Source organism: Colletotrichum aenigma (genome assembly GCF_013390185.1).
Source record: "Colletotrichum aenigma strain Cg56 chromosome Unknown KSG_Cg56_contig02, whole genome shotgun sequence".
Taxonomy (NCBI): Eukaryota; Fungi; Ascomycota; class Sordariomycetes; order Glomerellales; family Glomerellaceae; genus Colletotrichum; species Colletotrichum aenigma.
This window is the reverse complement of record NW_023500908.1, coordinates 3,152,492-3,164,840: the sequence shown is the minus strand read 5'-3', so window position 1 is coordinate 3,164,840 and position 12,349 is coordinate 3,152,492.

The following is a 12,349-nucleotide window of genomic DNA, read 5'->3' as shown; positions in this document are numbered from 1 at the left end:
TCGAAAACCGAGGAACGTCGAACCGTCGATCTTCGGGACCCATGCGTGTGTCAAAAGAAAGTGAATTTTAGAAAAGGTACGGGTAAAATGATAAAGGGCCAACGTGCGTGGGTGAGTTGCGGGGACTTGCCGTTTTCCTCTCCTAATCCTACCCTTCCCTCGACTCTGAGGGCGAAGGAGGGTGTCAAGCAACATGAGGTAAGAGTGTTTGAAGGGGCGCACGGTAATCCGGAGAATGCATGGCGGTCAAGTTCTAGTCAGATCAAACGAGACGAAAGGGGGCCACGGAGAACGTGAACCGAAAAATGAGAAAGCAAGAACAAGAACCCAAAAAAGAGACCATCATCGATATCACTCGTATGGCATTCCTTGAAGCCTAATCGGTCTCTTCATTAACCATCTTTCCCCCTCCTGCGGGTTTACCTGTATCCCACTACACGTCTCGTCTCACCATTTTAAGCTCTGCCATGATGGGCGCCGCCTTACCTAGAAGATGGCGCGCAAGGCGAATGGACCAAAGTCTGCCCAGACAACGTTATGCGATCACTGGACGATTAATGCTTTACTTCCCTCCCTTCCATGGATGGGAAAAGGGTGCGGGAGGATGCTTCCCCCGGGATCTTGGGATGCGTGCGTGTGGTGCTGGATGATGGATGGCGACATGGATTTCATCAGTCTTGTTCATCCAGGCCCCCCTCCTCCCACCTTTCAAACCCCCGGATGACGGGCGATGTAGAAGATGGGCGCGCGACGGCGGGAAACTCTGAACATGACACATGAACCTCGGGGGCCCTCCCCTCTGCATGACACGGCCGTGGAAAAGGGTAAATAGGCAGAGTATGAACAGGTACTACGTAGTATACTACAATACTATAAATTATAGTATATATTACTACTACACTATAAGTAGTTATAGTGTAGTTATAGTACTAAAGTTCAACTTATAGTATACTATATATTATAACTATATATAGTAGTAGTATACTATAAATACTATAAGTTATATTACTATAATGTAAAAAGAAAATACTTACATATACATAAGTATTTACTAATATAGATTATACTTAATATATAATAATAACTTAATATAAAGAGTAACTATAGTTAATATTTTCTATATTTTCTCCTTCTATAACTCCTTCTATAACTCCTTCTATAACTCCTTCTATAACTCCTTCTATAACTCCTTCTATAACTCCTTCTATAACTCCTTCTATAACTCCTTCTATAACTCCTTCTAACTTTTCTATATATAGCTTTTCTTTTTTTATATCTATATTAAATAGATTACTATAACTTTTAGGTTTAATATCTATATATTCTATAATATTAATTTTCTAGCCTTTTAGTAATATAAACTACTTTTTGGTAATATCTTTTAAACTAATATATCTTTTAGTAATAGAATTATTAAATTAATTAAAGTTATACTTTACTATAGAAGAAATAGAAGCTATAACTAAATACTTTCTAGCTAAAATAAGATATTTAGACTTATCTAGCTCTTATTAAACTAAAAGATCTATCTATAAAATACATTAATAAATAATTATATAATAAAAGTAATAATATAATAAAAGAATAATTAAAATAATTTTTATTTTATTATTTTCTATTATATATTTAATATAATATATAATCTTATTTCTTAAGATTTTTTAGGTTTTCTTTTCTTAATTTTAAGAAAAAGTCTATTTTTAAGTTTAACTTTAAGTTTAAAGTATAAATTATTATAAAGAGAATTATTAGGTTTAATAGTAGATAAATCTATAACTAATTTATTAATATTAGACCTATTAGTATTAGATTTTATATTATTTTTAGATTTAAAAGAGTTATTTTTTCTTAAAAGAATATACCTATTAATAGATTTAATATAATAAAAGCCTTTCTTAAATTATAAAGAAATTATAACTTTTTATTTTAAACTAAATTATATAGTAAGTAATAAGTTATATATAAATATACTTAATATATATAAATATATATTTAAAAGAATAAATACTTTTTGTATTTTTTTAGTTAAATTACTCACAACTATTATAATAATAGTTTTATTAATAATTTTGTTTAAAAAGTTAAAATCTTTTAAAATAATTAAATTATACTTAAAGTCTAATATAAAAGCTAATAAATAAGGGTTATAAATCTTCAAAATATCTATATTTACTATAGGAAAATAGTATTTAACTAATTTATTAGTTTTTATTTCTATAGTACTAATAAAGCTAAAAATATAAAGATATAAAGGCTTTAAGCTCTAATAATAATAGATATTAATAAATAAATATTTAAATAGAATAGTATTAAATTTAATACATAACTTATATCTCCTCTAATTAATAATTTAGTATTCTTTTTATATAGATCTTTTGGATCTTTTAAAGAGTAATATATCTAACTAATATAAAGTAATATAGTAGAATTAGTAATATAGGTTTAAGATTATAGATATTTAATAGGACTATAAAAAATCTCTAATATTATTTTAAGTAATTTAATTAATATTAGTTATTAGATAAAAAATAAATAGCTTTAAAAGTAGCTATTTTAATATTAATCTTCAAATAATCTAAGATAAGCTTTAATAATAAAATATGTATTATTATTCTTTAATTAGAATTCTATTTAGTTTTATTATTTATTGAAAGGTAAGTTAGAATAAATATAAATATATTTATATATAATATTAATGTTAATAAAAACTTAAAGAGAGGAATCTTAGTTCTTTTTAAGTTAAAAAAAAAGCTCTTTTTTTTTAAAAATTCTAAAACGATTTTAAACTTAGATTATATAGTAGTATTATTTTTTAAGAAAATAACTACTTTTTTAAGACTTCTAACATTACTTATTAAATAACTAGTTAATATATATGATATATTAATATTCTAACATATATAATTTAAAATATATAACTTATTAGCTAATAACTCTAATAACTTCTTAGATTTAAATAAATTTAATATTTTACCTAAACCTATATTAGAAATAATAGCTAGATTTTTAAACTATAATATATTACTATCTTTAGTAAATAGTTTAATAAAAGAATCTATTATATCTTTTATAGCTAAATTTAAAATACAAGTAAAATAGTAGTAATTATGTAGAGGTATTATAATAAAAGTATTTCTTTTAATATTAAAAGGTTTTACTAAAACGTTTAAAAAAGTATTATTATTAAACCTATCATTTCTAGTAATACTATAAATATATATTAATATATTATTTAAAAGACTTGTTATTAAGACTTACTTAATAATTCATTCTAAAAGTATTTTATATTTATTAAGAATATGTTTAATAAAACCGTTATTAATATATCTACTAATATAGGCTTAACTTAAAGCTTTAAATCTTAGTAATATGCAGTGTAATTTAAATTCTTTATTAATAAAATAAGCTATAACTTCTAAGTAACTTTTAGAGTTTATAGAAGTCTATATATCTAGCTATATAAATATAAACCTATTATAATTTAAGTAGTTTTTTATAAACTAAATTAAACCTTAAAACTTAGATTTATATAACTTATTAATATAGTTAATCAAGTTTCTATAATAAAGAGGTTAAAATCTACTATATTTATATATTAGTATATTAATAAGGAATTTAAAATAATATTATATATTTTATTAGCTTATTTAGTTAAATAAGATAATGAATTATTAAAGGTTTTAGAAGTAATAATACTTAAAAGTAGATTAAACTTTAGTATAAAGTCTATAATCTTACTTAAAGTTATATCTTTATTAAATATATTTGTACAATTATTTTTAGTAATAATAGAAGTTTTAAGTCTTTTTTTATTATTAGTAAATATAAAAGAAAATAAAAAGCTAAAAGGAGTAAAAAAGGTATTAATATCTTATTAAGTTAATAACCTAGTAATATTCTACTAAGAAACTATAGTTTGATTAGTATATATATTATATATAATAAGGATTTAATAATATATATAAAAGATTTAATAATATATAATTCTATAGATAATATTTATTTATAATATATTTTTTAAACATTATTTTTATCTTTTAGTATATATTTGATAATGAGATATATTATTTTGCAGTAGTTAACTTTATTATTAATTTAAAATCTATTAGCTTTATAAATAAATTTCTCTTTATAGTTACTAGCTTAATAAAAAGATATGCTAGTTCTCTCTTTAAAATTATCTATAAGGTTTAATACTTTATTAAATAGCTTATTTATTATAATATAAATATTAAGGAACCTCAGTTTATAAGTGAGTTAATTTTCTTTAGTATTTTTATAATTATTATTATTACCTTATTTTTTAATAGTATGTAAACTACTAAAAATATCTAAAGCTTTAGAGGCTAGAAGAGAAAACATAAAGTTAGAATCTATTTTTATAGGTTTTTATAGTTATAAACTTTTTAATATAAGGTTTTTATAAAAAATAAAAATAAATAAATAGTAGTTTAAGTAAAAATTATAAAAGAAGTAATATAATATATAGCTTTAGTAGTAGCTTAATAGGTATATAAGTTATAAGTTATAGCTTAAATTTAATCCTTATTTCTTACAAAGTTAAGTATAAAAGAAATTTAAATAAATAAATAAATAGAGAATAATATAGCTATTATATAGGTATCAATTTCTTAAAAATAGAGCCTTTTAATGTTATTACTACTAATATTAATAATAGTCGTAATAATAGTAATATTAGTATTAGTATTAGTATTAGTATTATTATTATTAGTATTAGTATTATTATTATTAGTATTAGTATTATTATTATTATTATTATTATTATTATTATTAATATATTTACAACTACTAAGAACTTTTAAGTACTCCTAAATAGTTAAAGTTTACATATAGTTATTATTAACATTTTATTAAGAAATTCCCTTAATTAATTAAAATTATTAAAATTATTCATAATTTTAACTCCTTATTAAATAAATCCTACCTCGCTAAGTATCTTTAGGGATAAGCGCTTTAACTTAGTAGTTTAAGCGTTAGTTATACTTATTTATGTAAAATTTCCTATATTAGCATCATTATTTTTATAAGAGCTTAGGTTTTAATCTTATTATAGCTACTTTTTTTTAAATTCTTTTTAATTTAGTTTTTATGCTTTTTTTATTATTTTTAATTTTCTAAAGAATTTTTAAGTGCTTAAGTTTATAGTCATAACGCAGCCCCCCTATAAAAAAACTATAGTAAAATTCACTCTATCCGTAGGCATAATTCTAGAAATACTATATAGGTACTTTAACTTATACCTTCTACTAATTAAAGAAAACAGTATAGAAACCTTATACGTTCCTATTAGTAAGTAAACCCTCTGAATATTATAAAGTCGAACGCACGCCCTAGCTAAATAGACTAGCGGAATAGTAACGGCGCTAGCCGCGCGACGCAGGGCTAGTAGCGCCGCATGTAGTAAGGCTGATCATATTAGGGCTAAATAGGTTATTAAGGCTCTTATAGCTTAGTGATAGCTTCACTAAACTTTCTAGTGAAGTGAACGCTATTACAAGAGAGATAACTCCTTAATTAAAGAGGTTATTATAAGAGGTTCTTATAGCTAGAAGCATAAAAACTTTACTACTATATATAAAGCTTTATATTTTTCTTTCTTCCTCTTCCTCACTTTTAAACTTATATTAATAACTTATCCTTAGAATTTATAATAAATCCTTTATAGTATCTATATTATATAAAGTACTTAAGTTTATTAAATATAAGCTAAACAATATCTTTATCTCTATAAATAATATATAATATATCTAGAATATATTTAACTTTAGTATACTTAATAAGAAGCTTTTATTTAAAGAACAATCTAAAGAAAACTAAAAGTATATTATCTTAATAGTTTTATTAATAAGCTTTTTAGAAGTTTTTATAAGTAGTAATATTATCTCTCTTATTAAAAAAGCCTTAGATAATATTAATATAAAGTTTAACTATATCTTTAGTTATTTTGATAAGTAGGACTTCTTCTCTAAAATACTTAAAAGTGCTAGAAAGGATATAGGCTTTATATAAAGCTTATAGTAAGTATATTTTATGCTAAATAGAGAGAATATTACTAATAATAGTATAGCTATAAAGGCGTTAGCTAGCCTAATTAAATAAAAAGATAATAATAGTAATAACTGATTTCTAAAGAAGCTACTATAATAGATAGTAAAGTAGTAATAGAGATAGTAATTAATATCAGTATAAGTAATATATAAGAGAGAGGATAAGTTAATAGTTTAATAATCTATAGTAATTAAGTAATTAAGTAACTATAAACTATATTATTACTAAAATGAAGTTAAAGATTATAAGGATATATATATATATATATAAGTGCAGCTAAGGTTAGGAGAGTTATAATTATATAACTAAAGGCTATATATATTATTAGGAGGAACAGAGTTAAGAAGTCTATTGCTCTAAATAGGTAAAAATTATAATAGATAGCTAGAAGCTATTTTTAAGTGCTCAATAATACTAATAATACTAATAATACTATAATGCTAATAATAGTATTAATAATATTACTATTACTACTAATAAGTAATAATACTAATATATTAGTCTTATAGGACTAGTTAGCTAGTACGGCACTATAAGCAGTAAATATTATATTATGTTAATTATATTAATAGTAATATTAAAGGATATTAACTATATTAGAAGCAGTAGCTATAATTATAGCGTTAATTATAGAGGCTTATACCTTATATAATTACTAATTATATAAGGCGTAGTTAGCTTAATTAACGCTATAATAAGTAAGTATTACTAATACTAATAACTGTCTCTTTTTACTAGTATATATATAGTTAATAGTAATTATAATATAAGTTAAAAAGAAGGTATTAAATAATATTAAATATAATTAATAGTAATTACCTAATAATTACTTATAACTTATACTTTGATAGTTACTATATAGCTATCGCTTAATTTAATCTTAAGCTAGTACTAATAATTAGTGCTACTTATACCTATATAACCTATCTTTCTATCTATATTATTACTAAGTTTATATTAAGGAAGTATATAAAGTATTAGTTAGGCTTTACTTTAGTAAATGTATTAATAAGGTTATTATTACTATTAATCTATTATATTTTATATAGCTTATAGCATTTATATAATTATTATAAAGCTATAATATCAATTATTAAATGCTTCTCTTTTATAGTACTTAACTTAATAAAGTATTTATATAGTAAATATAAGTTAGTATAGATAATAGTAGGTATTAGAAGTGAGCTGAGCTATTTAGTAATTATTTAGAAGGTTATAGAGATAATATAAGCTATGTTAACGGTAGTAATTATACTATAAACCTTAGAGGCTAATATACTTTAAGTAACTTATTTACTTTTGATTAAACTTAAATAAACAATATTACTATTAATTATAAACTTATTTTTATTAAGAGAAGCCTTATTAGTAAGAATAATTATAAAGCTAAGCTATAAAGTTAGGTTAGCATTATTAATAAATAAGCTATTAATAAAGATAAAAAGTTTAATAGTTAATAAGTTAGTAAATATAAATATAAATATTAATCTTGATATTAATAAGTCTATTTATTATTATAGATGTATATTAAAAGCTTTAATATTATTTAGTAAGAGGTCTTAATATTAAGTAGTAGTTAATAGATTATAATATACCTTAAGCTAGTAGATTAATATAATATATATACTATATATGTATTATTTAATATATTACTTCTTAATAGCATTAGAAGTAGTATTAATATTAATAAAAATAAGCTTTTTACTTGAGCTTTTCTAGTAGAGAATAGTTATACCTAACTTATTAATACTAATAATACTATTATTAAATATTAATAGTTAATTAATAATAAGTTATCAGTTAGTTTTTACTATAAATAAAGCTTTAACTAATACTTTATCTTTATAAGCTAAGAAATTAATATTAAAAAAGCTTAAAGTATTATTAATTTATATACTAAGAACTATAAAGTTAAGGTTAATAGTTGAAAGAACTAAGAGGTAGATATTATAGCTTAAAATAACTATCTAAAGAATTTCTTTATAATAATAGCTATATATAGCTTACTAATAAGTATTAGCCTTAGTAATATTATAAAGTAGCTTAATAACTTTTATAATAATGCTTTTTTAAGTATTAGTTATAGATTTAGATAAATAAATATATAAGGATTATCTTATTAAGCTTAGTTACTAATTAAATATATACTTATATTATATTATAAAGCTAAAAGATCTTATTAGAATATAATAGCTATAACATAGTAATAAAGATAAAGTATTAGCTTACTTATTATGTTATTAGTAACTATATTAAGATTACTTCCTTACTATTATTAGTATATCCTTAACTAATAAAGTAAGACTTTTTAAAAAGCTTATTAGTATTCTTATTTTTAATCTTATTAACTATTTATAATTAAAAAAATATAGATATTAATATACTTAATAAGATTATATATAATTATCTTAAAGACGCTTTAGTTAATAAGACCTTTAACTTTAACTTTATTAGATTACTTAAAGAAGTAACTAAATATATTAATTTTACTTACTTTATAAAGCTATATAGCTAAGTTAAGATTAATATATTCCTTATTAGTTGTAAGAACTTTATTAATAATAAAGAATATAATAATAGAGTTAATACTATTAACCTCTAATATAAAGTTAATATTAAGAGTAAAGTTAATATTAATTATCTTTATTATAAAGACCTATCTTTAAGAGCTTTAGTATGACTTATTTAAAAGTAGTCTTAAGCGTTCTTCTTTTCATAAAGCTAGCTATATGATTATAATAGTAATAGTATTAATATTAATAATCATTTTTAGTCTTTTTTACTAGTATTATTAATATTTTAGAGGTATTTAATAGAAAGTTAGTATTAATATTATCTTTATCTAAGTTATTATAAAAAAGCTTAGTATAAGTTAATTAAAATATTTTTAGCTTATAAAGTAAGTTAAATATATAGGTCTTCTTATTAATAGAGCGAAGCTTATATAAGCTAGCTTACTTTTTATTTTTATACTATATAAAGATATTTAATTATAATAAGAAAGTAAGTATTAATAATATACTTAAGTTATTATAGAAGGTAAAAATATTAGAAACTTACCGCTTAATATATGTATATAGTAAAGTTTATTAGTAGCTTTTTATATAGCTTCTTAATACTTAGTAATACTTACAAATAGCTTTAAATCCTTAGTTACTTAAAAGTAAGCGCTAAATATAAATAAAGTTAGAATTAAACTATTAAGCTTAATAATATTATTAATCGTTTTAATAGTTATCTATAAAGCTTACTTATAAAAAATAAAAAGGTTTTTAATAAAAATAATATTATAAGTATAATATAAAGTAGTATAATAATTATTAACCTTATTAATATTATAATAAGCTTTAATAAAAACCTCTTTAATAATAATTACTAAGGTATAAATAGTATATTTAAACTTATAGCTATAGAAGTTAATACTTATATTTACGATAATAAAGTTGAGAAAGCCTTAATATATATTAATTTAATATATATAAAGTATCTTAAGTATACTAAGCTAATATATCTTTAAGAAACTAAGCTATATTAAAACTAATCGTATTATTAATAGTATAAAGTATTAATTTATTACTATTAAGGTATGTAACATTTATAAAATTCTTATAGTTAAACTTATAATTATTATAAAAAGTAAATCTAAACCTTTTAAGTTAACTAGTATAAAGTTAATACTACTAATAAACCTTAGTTAAATAGGTAAGAAAGCTTTTATTAACTTTATATTTAGCCTTAATAAAATATATTAAAGTTTAATAACTAAGAAGTAGCTAAAATAGTAATACAGTTATTAAAGTTTAACTTTAATAAGATAGTAATAAGTAATTAACTATTCTTATTAAAGAAGTATCTAAGGATATCTTTATTTATAAATAACTAAAACTTTAAGATCTTTTTACTTAATAATATTTTTAAAGTTATTAAATATAACTTCTATTTTATCTACATTATAAAAATGATGTAAAAAAAGTATATTTATTAGTATAATATAGAAAGTAATAAAACTAAGTAGTATAAGAACTTTAATAATTCTTATAGAGTAAATAAGGTTACTAAAGCTAAATCTAATAGTAACTACTCTTAAGGTATTAACTTTAAAGTTTAATACTAATTATTAAGGTATAAGAACCTTAAAATAGCTTACTATTAAATATTTAGAGGTGCTAATATTAAGTAGAATACTTTAGAAGATTATTAATTTATATCTTTCTTTAAGAGAGAACTATAAAGTATATTCTTTAAGATTAATTATAACATAAAGGTCTTATTTAGTAATAATATAAAAGGTAGTATTATTACTTAATATATTAATAACTTTAAAGCTATTAAAAGTAATATTAATAAAACAAAAAGTAAAGAATCATTAAGTTTTATTATTTAAGCTATTTAAACTATATTTACTATCTTTAGTACTAAAGTTATTAATATTAAAAGTGCTAAAAAAATTTAATATGTCTTTATTATAGCTATTAATAAAGAGGTTATTAATACTTTTAATACCTTTATATTCTACTAAGACGTTGTTAAAAGTAGAAGTAGAGATATCTTTATTAATATATACTTACTTAAAATAGTTAAAAGCTTTATAGTAATCTTTAGTAAGGTACTTTATTAATTAGTAGCTTATTTTACTATAAACATAGCACTTCTTTTCCAATTTAAAGAGTATAAATTAAAAGTAATATTAACTATAAGGTATATATAAGTAATAACTAAACTAAGAGTTTTAATTATAGCTATTATATCAATAATTAGTTTAATATTAATTATTAATAGAAGTTAGTATTATTATAAAGTACTTATAAACTTAAGTTTATGTTATAATACTAATAGATAATTAATGCTACTTAGTAATAGTCTTATAGTCTTTAATAAAGCTTATAAAAGTATAGTTATATTTAAATATACCTTAATAAGTATTAAGAACTTAGTTATAAAAGGTATTATTAAAATAGTAAATAGTATAGAAAGTATATTAAATAATAATAAGCTTATTAAATACTATTTTAAAGTACTTCATCTTAGTCTTATTAAAGTTTTCTAAAACTATATAGTTAAAAATAATATTATACTATTTAGAGAGATTTATTTAATAGAACTCTTTAGTTTTAAAGTAGGTTTTAACTTTACTAACTAAACTAGTAAGATTAATAAGTATATTATTACTATAAAGCGTATTATAATAATAATTAAGTACTTTACTTTTAAGTATAATAAAGAAAATACTTAAAGTTTAAAACTAGTTAATACTAGCCTTAATATAATAATCTTTAAAGATAAGAAGCTTAAAGTTAAAGATACTGTATATATTACTTCTAAATTATATATTATTATTGTATAACTTTACAAGATCTATAAATTAATAAAGAGATAGTTAGTTAAATATAATAAAGTTAAGTTTATTACTCTTATTAAAGTTAATATTAAAGCTTTCCAGAAGGTAAAAATGATTAATTAGTAAGCTTTAGAAGGGTTTAACTTATACTTAACTAACTTAAAAGATGAAGTTACATATAAAGAGGTATAGCTAAGAAAAGCTAGTAGCTTTAGCTTAATATTCTTAATATTATTAAAAAAGTTAATATTTTAATAGCTTTTTTAAGAGAAGGAAACTTGCTATTTTATTAATAATATCCTTATTAGTCTATTAGTAAGAGCTATAATAAAAAGTAGTATAAATATTAAAAGTAATAAAAGTACGATTTTAAATAATATGAACTTTATTAATAATAAAGAAGTGTCTAAATTCCTTAATAATAGCTATATTATATTAATTAAAAGGAAACTTAAATATATTTTTAAAGTTAATAGAAGTTTAATTTTAAAAAAATAGAACTAATAAAGGTATTAAGCTAGTAATACTCTATGTTAAATAAGAAGTATAAAGTAACTTATCTTTAAGTAATAATATTTAATCGTATATTAATATTAGTAGTTTAGTTAACCTATATAAGTAGGTATTATAGTTCACTCTATACTTTTTCTTATATAATATTAAAACCTAATAGCAGCATTTTGACCTATACTTAATCTTAATAAAGCAAACAAATAAATCTTAGTATAAATAGTTATTAATCTTTAGCTTAACTTATCTCTAGCTATATAGAAAAAGTAGGTAGGTAGGTAGTAAAATAATAAAACATACTAATAAAAGCATTATTTATAATATAGAACGCTAATAATACTTAGCTAGAGCTTAGCGATAGCTTAAACCTATACTTAAAGGCGTAAATTTAATAGTATAACTTTTTATATAGCTAAAAAGGTTCTTATAGCT